At 45.1% G+C, this 16,176-nt stretch overlaps 1 protein-coding gene and 1 non-coding gene across 2 annotated transcripts in view; one reads left to right on the forward strand and one right to left on the reverse strand.

Moving 5' to 3' along the window:
• LOC148143911 (uncharacterized) overlaps positions 1–16,176 on the reverse strand; it is a 384,436-nt gene that overhangs the window by 301,563 nt on the left and 66,697 nt on the right. The gene's annotated exons all lie outside the window — the stretch shown is intronic.
• On the forward strand, positions 4,898–4,969 carry trnae-cuc (transfer RNA glutamic acid (anticodon CUC)). Its single transcript has one exon. It is a non-coding gene; the product is annotated as a tRNA-Glu (tRNA).

Below are 16,176 nucleotides of genomic sequence, written 5' to 3' on the forward strand. Positions count from 1 at the left end.
AAAGCCAACTGTTAATGATGGCTCTGTTTCTTGTCACGTATCCAATTTCAGATCGATGTTGTTAATGTCCCTTTTATTCCTTCAGATCCAGGTTTCGCTCACAGGGCTAGAACAGAACTGTCACCAAATACATTTACCAATCTACGTTCATCCTATCGATTGTATTAGCATCATCAACACTTCTCATCAAAATAACTCGAGAGACTTTCACCACAATTTTCTGTGAACAGTTCCACATTAGCTTTGCTGAATGAACCCCAAATTTCTTGAAGTGGCTCCTTATTTTCGGCCCTGATGATTAATCTCTCTATGCATGGGAATGGATCCTTCCCACCCGTTCTATCACTCATCAATGTGTGTAGTTCAGTTCGATCTCCCATCAGCCTCCTCTGTCCTGATCAAATCCAGGGGAACAGAATACGTTGGGACTATGGCGCGGACAGGAAAAGCCCAATACTCACCTTTCCTGTTAGAACCATTCCATGAGAAATTTTAGACCACAACTTTGGGCGTGTAGTTGTCGCCGAACACTTAAAGTGCTGGCGTAGAGATCCTTTGGGGCTCCCCCGCCCAGGGTGGTAACCTGCTGACTATGCTTTCTTCACTGGCGATTTTAAATGACTTCCTGTTTGCTGCATTATCGCTCAAACTTCACAAAACCCGTCTCGATAAAATCCAGTTTTCTCATGTCTGGGAATTGATTGCCATGCAGGAAAGTCGGGTTGTGAACAAACAAAGTACCAGCCTCACAACGTCAGCTCTGTTTACCTTTCCACAGATGCTGCTCGACCTGTTGGCGTTCTGCAGTATTCTCTGTGTTTATTAGGCACAAGTGCTGCTTTTCATTCAAGAACTTCAATCCCTGTCCTCTGGTAACTGACTCTTGTCAGTGGCAATTGATTCTTCTGATCATTAATCTGCCCATTCCCAACGCTTCTTCTCCCATCATGATCAACAGCCCCAGGAAATCTCCAGTTAACCTTCTTTGCTCCAAAGCGAACATTCCCAACCTTGGGAATGTCTCTCCAAAATGGAAATTCCTCATCCCTGGAAATGAATCATGGCGTACAATTGGGAAGAGGTTTTGGCAAAATATTGTCAGTTACGAAATGGAAAAATGTTCATGAAGCAAAACAGAAATCCCAGTCTCCAGCTTTGTGAATCTTTAGAAACTCTTTGGGAAGCGGATTCAGAGGAGAATGAAAGATGAACTGTCCGACTCAGTAGACACAGTCCAGACACCGTCCCCTTGTTGAAGAGGCCGGGAGATTGACACTGATGTTCTCGGGACATGACCTGATCTGAGACATTGAAAGAATTGTCGTTCCTGCACATCAGGAATTCAAACCCCTTCTCGCCTCCGAGCCAATGAGAGAACTCGGGAACAGGCAAAACACGGAAAGGCTCGAAGTGTGACGGCCCGGAGTAAGAAAGCTAGTTCCTCCTGACATGGATGTGTCTCCAGCCTGTCCCCGGTGTCTCCACAATGAATGTCCCAGGCTTTATTATGGAAAAGTAAAACTGATAGACGACAACTGGAATTCGAGGCCGGGAGGCTGAATTATGAATTCTCTCATACCCTCCCCTAAGCGATGGCGCAGCCCATGTCATCGCCTGTCTCTGTGGCGCAATTGGTCAGCGGGTTCGGTTGTTAACCGAAAGGTTGGTGGTTCGAGCCCACCCAGAGGCGATGTGCTTCTGGTTGCCTGTCACTTTAACACGCCACCCTGTTCGCTGGCCCACGTCTCTGTCTCGGGCATGCAGCAGTGTTCCAGCAAAGCTCCGCTCCAGATGGAAGACCAGCGCCTCATTTTCCGTTTGGAATCCTCCAGTCTTCAAGATCGAGTTCAATATTATTTGGACCCGAACTCCCCCATGCCCTTGATCCCTCCCACACCCACACGAGGCCGTGTTATCACATCGTCTGCTGTTACACACGACTTATTGTTAGCCAGGAATAGTCTCCATGAACAGTTCGTCACCCTCCGACACAGATCGTTATTCTCTCCTTTGTCCCTCCAATGTTCTCCCTCTGAACTCGTGGCAAAGAGAGCAATGTGGATTGATATTCCTGAGCCCGCTCTTTGTCCCATCTCCAGGAACCGGGTTCTCTCCACTGGCGGATAATTAAACCACTTTGTTGTTGCGTTGACGTGAGGAGATTGTATAAATATAAACTTTTCTAAATCCCCACCTTCCGTTGATTGAACTGTGAGTTCACTCTGAATCACAACACGTGTCACAGCGCAATTTGAGGCCCACATTAGCTCTGCTGGTTCTACACAGCAAGTAAATGAGAGTCTCTATTCGTATCATTCTCTTGCCTTCGCCCTGTAAATCTCCACATTGTTACTTTGGACATGACCACCGAATTCCCTTTTTTGTTCTTGAATCTGCCTCCTTGTCACGGTCAGACAGGGACAAGAAAGTGTTCTTCCTAATGTCACTTTTACTTTTTTTTCCAAATGCCTTGAAATCTCTGCCAATTTTTGGGAAATTGAAAGGATTCTCATTCCTGCACATGAGGCTGAATTGATTTAATTTCTAACGTAAAGGACTGCGGATGCTGAGAATCAGAGACACAAAGAGGAGCTGCTGGAGAAACTCAGCCGGTTTGGCAGTACCTGTGGGAGAAAACAGAGTTCTGAAATATTGTCTCTGATTCTCTTTCCACCGATGGTGCCTGACCTGCTGAGTTGCTCCTGCAATTTCTGTTTTTGCTTTTAACTGAAGGTTTATTTCATCTTTCGTGATGAAACAACCAGACTCGCCATGTGCAGATATGTAACCCTTTCGAAACCTGTGAAGTGATTGTATTCAAACAAACCCAGCAATAACTCACTATTTCTCAGCTCCACAGGCAGAGAGACCTGGGAAATGAAGCTGTCAGTGTGGTTCTTTATTCGTGGGTCGAGTGGTTAATACGATGGATTTGAGATCGATTGCGGTTTCCCCACGCAGGTGTGAACCTTGCCGACTTTTGTTGAGAAATGTCGTCAAAAAGAAAGGAAGACTGTTCCCCGGTTTCTTCTTTAAGATTCACATCATTGGAGGGGTTGGAAATCTGCAACCCATTGCCTGTCAGGGTGGAACAAGCAGATACGCACAGAGCTACTTTTGAGGCTATGAGCCAAGTGTTTGGAAATGAGACGAGAACAGTGAGGGGCGTGAAGTCGTGATCGAAATGAAGCAGGCACCTGAGGACGAATGTGTTTTATTTGCCAGTGAAAGATACTGCTTCACCAAGTTGGGACAATGGAAGGGAAGCAGTGACGGTGATTATCTTTGGCTGTTCCTCTTGTGAATGTTCCCATTGCTGCGCATGTCCGTGTTAACGTCAGAACTCTGCAGCATGGTGGCGTCAGGTAAGGGGCGCAATGGATGACGCATCTGACTCCACCTACCTCTTTGAAATGCAGCTCACAGCTTCTTCACACACTCCAATTAATCTTTCTCATTGTCCTGAAGCCGGCATACGGTTTGAATTCCTGATTTGCGGGAATGGGAATCTTTTCACTGTCTCGCGTCAGTAAGTGTCCCTGAGAACATCAGAGTCACGTCACAGCGCTGTCAGAGGAGGGGAAGCTGAAATCGCCCCACACGCTGCTCATGGACATATTTCACTTTCTCCAACTCACCTCCCCAACCACTGCAGCTCCTGGGAGTGGAAAGGGAACAAACACCAAAACCCAGTCTCAGCTTTGTAAATCTTCAGGAAATTAGAAATCTGTTCATCCTGTTGGATCTTCCATCCTGGCCTGACAGCGTTGATTTTAAATGGCTGTCCAGTTAGTGCCGATTCGTTTTGGCTGAAAAAAATCTTCCTTATCTCATCCCAGCATTTCTTGCCACAGAAAACTGTGCGGCAGAGTTCATGTATATATTTCCTTGTATGGTATTTTGTAAATAACATTCGTTTGCGGGTTGTTTGTATAGGCTATTCCAGGTTCATTAGCCGCTCTTTAAGTGTGTTGGTAGGTTTGTGGGCTACCATGATGCTGAGAGCGTTGAGTTGTCTGGACATCATTTCCCAGATCTCTTTTATGTAAAGTAATGTGGCTAGGGTTTCTGCACACGTTGTGTCTGCTTGTGTCAGTTTGTTGATGTGAAATCGACATACTGGGTTTATTGGGTAGGCAAAAGTGCGGATTGCAGATGCTGGAAACCAGAGTTTAGATCAGAGTGGTGCTGGAAAAGCACAGCAGGTCAGACAGCTTCCGAGGAGCAGGAAAATCGACTTTTCGGGCAAAAGCCCTTCATCAGGAATGGAAGCAGGACGCCTCCAGGGCGGAGAGATAAATTGGGGGGTGGGGGTGTGCTGGGCCGAAGGTAGCAAAGAGTACAATAGGTGAATGGGGGTGGGGATGGAGGTGAAAAGTCAGAGAGGAGGGTGGAGCGGATAGATGGCAAGGGAGATTGGCAGGTAGGACAGGTCATGAGGATAGCACTGTGCTGGAAGTTTGGAACTGAAGTAAGGTGTGGGGAGGGGAAATGAGGAAACTGGTGAAGTCTACATTAATGTTCTGGGTTTGAATTTATCCGAAGCGGGAGATGGGGCGTTCTTCCTCCAGGCATCGGGTGGGGAGGGAGCGGCGATGGAGGAGGCCCAGGACTTGCATGTCCTCGGCAGAGTGGGAGGGGGTGTTGAAATGTTGGGCCAGAGGGCGATGGGGTTGATTGTTGCGGTTGTCCTGGAAATATCCCCTCAAGTGCCGTGACTGGACTCTGCGAGGAGTCTCCAGCCTCCCCAATGTAGAGGAGACCGCATCGGGAGCAATGGATACAAGAAATGACATTGTTGGATGCACAGGTGAAAGCTTGCTGACGACCGCGGCCCAGGTTCGATTTCTGGGCAGGAAAGTAATTTTTAGGAGAGCTGACAAGCAGAGTTTGCATCTTCCTGGTGGTCTAGTGGTTAGGATTTGGCGCTCTCACCGCCGCGGCCCGGGTTCGATTCCCGGTCAGGGAAACCATTTTCAGGGGTGCAGGCTACCCATTCTTCTGAAATGCGCTGTGTAGTTATTTAGAGTCGTTCCTGGGTGCTGCAGTGTGTCGTGGCTCGTTGTAATAGTGTCCTGAATCAGATTTGTTTGTATGTGGAGGGATGATTGCTTCTGTAGTTAAGTACTTGGTTCGTGTGTGTTGTTTTCCTGTAGAGGCTGTTTTGAATTTACCATTGACTGTTTGCTCTACTGTGACATCTAGAAATGGCACTTTGTTGTTGTTCTCCTCTTTTGTGAATTTTATGTCAGCGAGGATATTGTTGATGGTGTTGTAGGTTTCCTCTAATTTGTTTCATTTTTTGATGACAAAAGTGTCATCACTGTAGTGGACCCAAAGTTTGGGTGGATCGTTGGAAGGGCTGTTTGTTCGAGTCTCTGCATTATTGCTTCTGCTAGGAATCCTGATACTGGTGGTTTCATGGGTATTTCGTTGATTTGTTTGGAGGGCTTGTTACTGAATACGAAGTGGGTGGTAAGACACAGTTCTACGAGGTTGACAGTGCTATCTTTGCTGATGAAGTTGGTGCTGTGTTTGTGTCTCTGGTTCTTCGAGTAGTGTCTCCAGTTTTCTTTGGCCAAGTTGATGTTCATGGATGTGAACAGGGCTGTTATGTCAAAGGACAGCATTATTCCATCCTCTTCTATCTTAGTGTCTTTGGTGTTCAGGAATTCTTGGATGGAGTAAATGGAGTGGCGTGAATCTTCGACTTGGTGTTTTCAGTGGAGGCCTTTGACTAGTCTGCATATTGGTGTTCCAAATGGTGAAGCTTTGGGCCTGAGGGGCGCTCCTGGTTTGAAGAGGAGAACAACAACATAGTACTATTCTTAGATGTCACAGTAGAGCGAACAGTCAATGGGGAACTTCAAACTAGCGTCTACAGAAAAACAACACACACAAACCAAATATTTAACCACAGAAACAATCATCCCAACAACCACAAACGTTGCTGCATCAGGACATTATTTCAACGAGCCACTACACACTGCAGCACAGAGAAACTACGAAGAGCAGAAGATAAATACGTATATAGTGTATTTCAGGAGAACGAGTACCCAATAAACCCAGTCCGCCGATTTCTCATTGACGCTTCCAAGCTGACTTTCAAAAATTCGTTTGGCCCTCCATTCTTTCCTGTTTGTTTTTGGCGGGTTTTGAAAGCTTTCACAATCCTCTGACTGAGTATTGGAGTTGGGAAGTTATGTTGTGGCTGTACAGGACATTGGTTAGACCAGTTTTGGAATATTGTGTGCAATTCTGGTCTCCTATCAGAAGGATACTGTGAAATTTGAAAGGGTTCTGAAGCACCAGTGGGTCCACAGAGGGGAAGAGGCCCTTCTGCTGCCCTGAGTGTGGGAAGGCCTTCAGTGATTCCTCTGCCTGCTGCCGCACCAGTTGGTCCACACCGGGGAAGGCTGTTCTCCGGCCCCAAGTGCGAGATGGCCTTCAGCAGTTCTTCCCACCTGCTGTGACACCAATGGGTCCACACTGAGGAGAGGCCGTTCTTCTGCCCCGAGTGCAGGAAGGGCTTTGCTCTTTCCTCCGACCTGCTGGCCCATTGGTGAGTCCACATGGGGGAGTGGTCGTTCAGTTGCCCTAAGTGCAGGAAGTCCTTCAGCAATTCCTCAGCCCTGCTGAGGCACCAGTCCGTCCACACCGGGGAGAAGCCGTTCTCCTGCCCCGAGTGTGGGAAGGGCTTTATCCGCTCCTCCAAACTGCGGAAGCACCAGCTGGTCCACACGGGGGCGGAGGAGGGGGGGGGGGGTGAGGCCATTCTGCTGACCTGAGTGCGGGAAGGCCTTCATAAGTTCCTCCACCCTGCTGAAACACCTGTGTGTCCTTCAGCAGTGGGAGGCCCTTCAGCTGACCCGAGTGTGGGAAGAGGTTCATGTTTGCTTGCAACTTGCGGAAGCACCAGCGGGGGCACTGCTGCTCATTGAGCCAGGGACTGCACATTGCCAATGAAATGATCCAAATAAACCTCAGACCGCAAGACCATCGGAGCAGAAGTTAGGCCATTGGGCCCGTCGAGTCTACTCTGCCATTCGTTAGAGACAAAATTAGTGCAGATGAGATTAGCTACAGGAAATAGGCCATTTGTCCCAACAAGTCCACACAAACCCACCGAAGAGTAACCCATCCACACCCATTTCCCTCTAACTAATGTACCTAACTCTATGGGCAATTAAGCATGACCAATCACCATGACCTACACATCTTTGGTTTATGTAAGAAGACAGGATCGCCCAGAGAAAACACATGCAGACACTGGGAGATTGTGCAAACTCCTCACAGACAGCGATCCAAGGCTGGAATCAAACCTGGGTCCCGTGCGCTGTGAACTGCAGTGGTAACCACTGAGCCACTACATATTGCAACCCGAAGTTGCAAGCAGGAGGTTGGGAGAATACAGCCTCAGAATGTGGAGTAGTCAGCGTTTTGGGTATTAACCCTTCTTCAGGACTGAAACGTTAACTTCTCCATGAGAAACGATTTATGGGAATGATGCTGGGGGTTGTAGGGTGTGAGCTCCAGGGAGAGGCTGAATAGGCTGGAGCTGTTTTACCTGGAGCATCGGAGGCAGAGGAGTGACCTAATAGAGGTTACAAAATCATGAGGGGCATGGACAGGGTAATAGACAAGTTCTTTTCTCAGGGGTGGGGGAGTCCAGAAGTAGAGGGCATAGGTTTAGGGTGAGAGGCGAAATATATTAAAGAGACAACGTCTTCATGCACGGGGTGGTACATATATGAAATGAGCTGCCAGAATATATGGGTCAGGTGCTGTCAAATGGGACTAGATTAATTTAGGATATCAGGTCAGCATGGACAAGTTGGACTGAAGGGTCTGTTTCCATGCTGTACGTGTCTCTGACTACTGGTCCTCATGTAATTTTAAAATAGGGTCCAAGTAAATTTGAATAGTTCAATCTTATTGAGCTCACTTCCTGAAAAGTTTCAAATGAATCATCTGAGCGATACTGTTTAAACATGCTGAGTTGGACAAAGTATCCCATCAAGTTCAACACAAACCCAGAGTTGAAGAAGTCAGAAGTCAGAACACCAAGGGGACCAAACTGATCACAATATTCCAGGTGCAACCTTATCAACGTCCTGTACAACTACAACATAACTTGCCAACATCTGTACTCAATTCCCTAATTGATGAAGGCCAGTGTGCTGAAACCTTTCTTCACTGCCTTGTGTACCAATGCAATCAGAGATATAGGACCTACTTTAAACTGATCCACAATCCAGCTTCTGGGAGCCCAGAAGCAGAGTAGTGCTGCGTGAGTGTGCTGGGCACATAACCCAGAGGTCGATGGGTAAAAACCATGTGATGCTATTCCCCAATATCTCCGTAAGCTGCTTTCATTTACAATGGTGCTCTGTTCTGTATGTTGCCTTTGCATCTGCTTCCCAAAGCTTCTTCAGTGGAGGAGTGGCAGCTGGAGCCCAGGAGTTCAACGACCGGAGCTTGAGGAAGGTCTAAGCTCCAAGAAGCGGGGGGTAAGGCTGGAGGCTGGATTTGCTCAAGGCTTGTATTTTTAACTCATTTAAATGGTACCTCCTGTCTGGGGCTATGGTTTACATTAAAACCGGAGGATCATATCAGAGTGTTTATATTTAGCAGCAGTAGTTGGTAAAATACGCTCCCTGGAGGAGCACCTTCTATGATGCTGCATTTCTTGCTTTATGCCCTTCCCCCATTTCTTATCTCCCAGCTTGGTTTTATGTTTTTTTGGTTAAATTTAATTTCATATTAATCAGACTGGGTATTGACTGTGTGCTATTAATTTGCTTCTTCGAATATTGAAAGTCAAAATTAATGGTGTAATTTCATTTCTGATGTCAGAGTTTGACATTGAATGTGTAGATGTGAATACCAGTAAGTTGTGAAAATACATCAAGAACTTGTGGTTTTTAACAAAAAGAGCAGTTCACTGATATTCATGGCATTGTCTTATTTGGGAGTGATGATTCAAATCTGACCAACAAACCGTTTCATGCAGTCACCCAATTTAGTTAAAATTTTCTTTAATTTAATTAAAGAAAAGAACTCTGGCAGGCTAAGATTTATGCAATCTATTTATAAGATTATGTCCATTGCTTGCAATATGGTCTCATCCTCATTGGGGAAACTGGACGCCAACTCGCGGAACGTTTCAGGGAACAGCTCTGGGACACTAAAACTAAACGACCGACGCCCTGTGGCTGAACGCTTTAACTCGCTCTCCCATTCCGCCAAGGACATGCAAGTCCTGGGCTGCCTCCACTGCCAAACTCTTGCTACCCGACGCTTGTAAGAAAAACACCTCACCTTCTGACTTGGGACCCTCCAACCACATGGTATCAATGTAGATTTCATCAGTTTCCTCATTTCCTCTCCCCCACCTTGTCCCAGATCCAACCTTCCAATTCGACACCAACCTCTTGACCTGTCATACCTGTCCACCTTGCTTCTCACCTATTTGCTCCACCCTCATCTCTGACCTATTACCATCAATCCCTACCTCCATCTACCTATTGCATTCCCAGCTGCCATTCATCCAGCCCCACTTCCTTCCCATTTACCTCTCAACCCCCTTGGGCCACCCTTTATTCCTGATGAAGAGCTTATGCTCTAAACCAAGACTGTTATGAAACAACATTCTCAACTAATAGGAAATAGCTCCCAAGTCAGATTTCATTCCCTCTTCTGTTTCCCAGTTCTTTCAGAAATAAGAAATATCTTTTTCTTCCACTAGAAAGTGATCTTCCACTTTGCGCTGTCTGAAGTGTTATGCCACATTATTACTTCAGCCACCTTTTAAGAATCGTTTCAACCTGTTTTTCTAACAATTGTGGAGGTGACCAAAAGCAAACATTTCACTCCTCCTCAATGCCCCATTTCTCCTCCTATGAGCCAATTTGTCATGTTGTCTATGTTACAAGCAGCCGAGTGCACTTGGTTTCTGAATTGAAATTTGGCCATTGAAGTGATCAGAATTAATATATATCGATGGATAGCTGTGTCTGCACTAACTGTAATTATCCACCAATACGATGTCGTTTGTTCCACCAAAACTGGAAACAATGATTTGTGATTATATTGCAGTCGGATGTAGAAAATCATCCCAGCGATCTTCACGTTATTATAGTTTACTGTGGCCATACAGCATTGCGAGGCAGTTTGATGTGACTAAACCTTGGATGGAAAGAATGTAGATTGATGAGAAGTCAAAATGGCAGTGTCTCTGGCCACAATCGATCTGTCTGGCTTGATTATATGAGTGGCGGCTGTTCAAGAGCAACTTCCACTCCATCACTTCAACCAGCAAGAGGAGATAAGTGTGAACACAACATTCCAACTGTGACATATACGCATTGCTTCGATGTTATTGATCAAAATCCTGGAACTCGCTCCTGAACCTTTATTATAGACCACATCATATTTGTGAAGCAATTTAAGAGGCAGCTCACCACCACTCTTTCAAGGACGGTTTGGGAAGACTTGCTGGCAGAGCCAATGATATGCACATGATATTGGAAACAGTCTAATCGTATGGATAGATGATTGGCTAACCAATGATACAGGAGGGATAAGGGGCATGCTCAGGATCGCAACTTACAACTAGCAACGTTCCACAGGGATCAGTGCTGGGGCACAAAATTATTTACTACATGTATATGAATTACTTGGATAAGTAAAGTGAATGTACTATTGCCAAGACTGCAGTAGAGACAGTTGATTAGAATGCAGGTGGTAAGGATGACATGAACTCTTCATCAGTGAGTAATCGGGAAGGCAAAAGGGAGATTGGCCTTTAAATGGAATATAAAAGTAGGGAGGTTATAGTGAACCTCCGCCTGGAGGTTTTGATTGAAAGTGCAGTGAAGATTCAACCAGCTGACAGTGGATCTGAATCACATGTAGATCAGACCAGGTTTGGACAGCAGGAAACCAGATAAGTTTTTACAACAAACCACAACGATTTCATCATTTGACTCTTAATTCCAGATTTATATTGAATTCAATTCCACCATCTGCCGTGCCAGGTTTTGAACCCAAGTCCCGTGAACATTACCTGGGTGAATGGTCTGGTGACAATAAAGTGGCCATCGCCTCCCCTGAACACATTGGCATATTGTGGTAAGAGGTAACAAAGGAGCAAGAGGTTTCAGCAGCTGCTAAGTTGTTGATATTACACAAGGGAACATCAACACTCTCAGTAATGGCACATACTGAAGCCAGGGCCCTTTATCAGAGGTAAGGGCTCGGGATCCACAAGAAATAGGAACAGCAATACGCCATTCAGCCTCTTGAGCCTGCTCCTCCATTCAGTAGGATCGTGGCTGATCTGGCATTCCCCACATCCACTTTCCTGCCCTTTTCCTGTAACTGTTCATCCCCCGACTGATCACGAATCTATCGATCCTAGTTTTAAATGTGACAAGAAGGATGTCAACAGAGTTACTGGGGTTGGGGGAGGGGCGGGGGGTGCTCAGGTCGAACTTGGGGACTAAAACAATGGCTTCACACTTCACAATATTTAACTAAGGGAATGTTTATGGTTATCCAATGCTGGAAATTGGGCGGGCATTCAGATGAAATTATTGGTAAATTATGAATGACAGAGGAGTCGGGAGAGAAGTGGTGTTCAGGCACAGTTGGATATCATCAGTATAGATGCCAACACCAGCAGCTACGGTTAAATAAATAAGAACGGAAGACACTGAAAGCAGACCCACCCAGAGGATACAGCGATGTTGGAGAGGGTCAGTACTGTCATTAACTCTGATCAAGGCTGTCCGCAGGTCGACGAGGGAATGTTCATCCCTGTCACCGTTACAAAGGATGTCAAATATGACCTTGATAAGAACTGTTTCAGGGATAGAAACCAGACTCGAGGGCTTTAAACACAGAATTCTGGAAAAGCTGGGAATGGCTTATTCAACAATGTTGCATCCAAACCAACACTTCCATTGGTGCGATAATTATAGAAGTGTTTTGGTTTTTATTTAGATGATTCTCAGCAATACTGAGTAAGAAGCAACAAAATTAACGCAAGAAATATTGCAATTGCTACAATATGCCTGCTCCAATAGGAGGCCACCTGGTGTTCACTTAACTGTCTGCAAGGCGCAATATTGTAAAGGAATTATCCAGTTCAGAGCTATAAGAGGGGAGACACAGACTGCTTGATACAAAGGGCGGGAGTCGGCCACTCGGCCCTACGAGCTTGCTGCAACATTCAATAAGATCATGGCTGATCTGAATACAACCTCAGCTCTACATTCCTCCACATCCCCGACAATCTGTCACCCACTTGGTTAGCAAGAACCTGTCTACCTCTGCCTTAAAGACTTTGAATTCACTGCCTTTTGAGGAAGACACACAACCATCAGAAAGAAAAAAAATCATCCTCATTTTTGTCTTCTACTTTTAAAATATGACCCTCTATTTTCAGATATTAAGATAGGGATACAAGCTGCATTCAAATAATACCTGTGGTACAGTTAACTATCTCAAAGTGCTTCACGTGAACATAATGAGAATTCCTTTAAAAATCACAAGAGTGGAGCACAGATTAGGACAGGTGGCCAAAAACTTGGTCAAAGGGGCAGGTTTAGGGCAATCTTTTAAACAGGTTCAATTTCCCAAACATCTGAGGACTAAGACATAAAGAGCAAACACAAAATAGCAAAGGATGGGAAACAACAGTGTGGACATAATGTCACAGGATGAGTAATCCAGGGAACATGAGTTCAAATCCCACCACAGCAAGAGGTGAGATGTGAATAATTCAAATCATAAATGGGGAACACAAAATTAGTCTCAGTATGGTATCGATGGCACTGACGTCAATTGTCATAAAAGCCCATGTTCACCAATGTCCTTTCAGGAGGGAAACTGCCATGCTTACCTGGTTTGGCTTACATGTGACTCCAGACACACAGCAATGTGGTTGACTCTTAAATTGCCCTCTGAATTGGCATAAGCAAGACACCTTGCACTTAAGGATGGATAACAAACATCAACCTTGTTAAAGTGTCAGAACAGAAATTGCTGGAGAAACTCAGCCAGTCTGGCAACACCGGTGGAGAGAGAGAGAGAGAAAGAAACAGAGTAAATATCCTGGCCTGCGTCCAGAACAGTTGTGAAGAAGGGTCACAGCACTTGAAATGCTAACTCTGCTTCTCTCTCCACTTGTGCTTCCAGTCCTTTTGAGTTTCTCCAGCAATGGGTGCATTTTTGTGTTTCAGATCTCCAGCATTGCAGTTCTTTATTACACTGACTTAGGGAAGCTCAAATCCTATAAAAGAATAAAGCAGAAGGGCTGGAATTACTCAGCAAGTCTGGCAGCAGCTATGGAGATAAAAACAGTTAGTTCTTCGGGTTATTGAATGATCTTACATCGGGGACAAACTTTTGGCAAGCTGCAAGAGTAAAAGGCACTGATGTAACTTCAACATCTGGGAGAACTCGCTCAGCCATGGAGGTCAGACTGACTCAGCATTCTGGTCCTGCTCATTACCTGTTAACTTCTCCATTTGTTGTTCTTGTTATATTTCTACATGGTTGACACATTCCTATGTTTTAAAATGATATTCCAAACTGACAGGAATTTTCCATGTAAGTAATCATACATTAGAGGGTTTGGAACGTGAATGTAACTTTTAAACAAAAAGTATTTATTCATGCATGGTGTGTGGGCATCGCTGGCAATGCTTGCATTTATACCATCCTTAACCACCCTGTGGTTGGTTGGAAAAGTGAATGAAGGTGTCTGAGATTGTCTTGATTAGCACAGCAATCTCAAAGATGGGTGTGCTCAGGTAGAAGTACCCTCCACTCCCACAGCAAGTCTGCATTCACTTCAATTACAGATGCCATCTCACACTCCCAGGAAAAGGACAGCATGGGATTACATTCAGAATAAAGCTTCCTCTCGTCTTAAATTGAAAGTGAAGCTACCTCAACACTGTCCCCAACAAACACTGTCAAGACAGAGAGAGCATTGGGTTAGATACAGAGTAAAACTTCCTCTACACTTCCCCATTCATTCAGTCCCTGGACAATGACAGCAAAGGGTTAAATAAACAGTACAGCTTCTTCCATTATGACTGACACTTAGTACGTTCTACACCAATCCTCAAGGATAATTCAGAACTGAGCCTATTATCTGGTACTGAATTCACACACCCTAATGGGAATGACAGCAACAGAAAATCAGGTAAAACACACACAATGTACAACAAAACTAGACCGTTATTGGGATCTAAGATATTTAAATGAGAGGAGATATGATCCCTGCAATGATCTGAATGTGAGCTGAACAACTTTCTCACTTGAACAATATTCTCTGGGAATGCAATGTCCACCTCACTGCTGTCTGTTCAATTCCTCTGCTCTCGTTCAGGGCTGAGTTGCGGCTGACCACATGGTGGCGTGGGCGTCAAGAGGTTAGACAATTAAGGTCAACTTGGATTGAGGGCATCCTGTGTCATGCCAGTGAGGTCGAGGGCCGCTGATTTACTCAACTTATAATCGGGGACAAGGGGATGTCAGGCTGGGCTTGTATCAATTCGCGTTTAGAAGAAACAGATGATCTGATGAAGCTGTATAACATCTGGAGAGGACTTAATGTAAATGTAATGTCCATTCATTTCTAGGCAGAGACTAGCCTCTCATTTAAGATAGGAGAGTTTTGTTTTTCTCTCAAGTGTTCCCAAGTCTATGAAATTCACTTCTTTAGAGAGCAGCATGTGGTGGTGGCACGGTGGTTAGCACTGCTGCCTCACGGCATCAGTGATCTGAGTTTGAACCCACCCTCGGGCCGACTCTTTGTGAGGAGTTTGCACATTCTCCCCTTGTGTCTGCGTTGGTTTCCTCTGGGTCTCTGGCCTCCTACCACAGTCCAAAGGATGTGCAGGTCAGTGTAGATTGACCATGGGAGATGCAGGGTTACAGAGATAGAGTAACGAACTGGTTTTGGGTGGGACGGTCAGTCAATGTTGACTCGATGGGCTGAATGGCCCACTTGCACGCAATTGACCTATATCAATCAACAGTATACTCTTGCTTTATGGTTACTGGCATCAAATTACATTGTGGTTTTGGTTATTTCATCTCTTACGTCATCATATTCAACCAACTGCAGCATCTCGAAACTTGCTTAATTACAATATCCAATATCAGCAGAGTACTTTTTCTTTTTGTCACGACCATTATCTTGAAATCTGACGTGTGACCTCTTCATTGCTGTCAAAGTTACTTATTTGTCCCTCCATTGTCATGGTCTTACTTTGTTGAATGACTTCCTGGCTTTTGCATTTAAGACTCTATATTCTGCCCTCGTCAACACTTTCCCTTCCAATTCTGTACTAAAGATTTCATGAAAAACCTCAGAGTGTGGTGAGACTGTGGAACTCATTCCCATAGTGAATAGTTGGGGTGAAAGACATTACAACTAAGGGTAAGCAACCAAATACAAATGAATGTCACTCTCACCAGATTCACAACACAGTGAAATTAAAACATGCAATGTCCCTCAATTTCTCAACTGTTCCTAACCAGACTTGATGAAGAACAGATCTTGCACGTCAACATTATAATTTAAACAAAAACCAACAATTATAAATACGGCAACTTTTCTAGGCCAAAGTTAAGTAGATAATCTAATTAATAGCAATGAATTAAACCCTTTGATCAAGTCCCCCATCATCTCAGAAATAGAAATTTCAGCGGCAAATTAAGAAAGAACTTTTTTTAAAAAACTTACCAATTCAAACAAACAGTTTCCAACAATGTATTGACAAGCCTTTGTGCAATACTTGGACTATGAGTTTTTCACAGACACGTAACTGTAAATCCAATTTAAAAGTCACTGCTGAATGTGACGAGACACCCCAAAGTATTCAGTCATTTCTTACAGGCTGGGACTCATTCCCAGAAAGAACCAACAATTCTTTAACTGGACAGTAGAATCTCGAGAGAACAGCTCCTGGGCTCAACAAGCAGCAACGCCCAATGGAAGCAAAGTTGGCGGCGGGGCAGGGCGGGGCAAGGGCATACAACAAAAAAGCCCACTGACTCTCCCACTGCACAAACACACTGTCAGAATGCACAGGGGCTCAGTCCTGGGAGTGTCCCACAGCAGTTTCATCAAGTGGGCCACACTTGATGAACAGA

The sequence above is a fragment of the Chiloscyllium plagiosum genome, unplaced genomic scaffold (genome assembly GCF_037043375.1).
Source record: "Chiloscyllium plagiosum isolate Xiang-an unplaced genomic scaffold, Cpla_swu_hap1 HiC_scaffold_27, whole genome shotgun sequence".
Lineage (NCBI taxonomy): Eukaryota > Metazoa > Chordata > Chondrichthyes > Orectolobiformes > Hemiscylliidae > Chiloscyllium > Chiloscyllium plagiosum.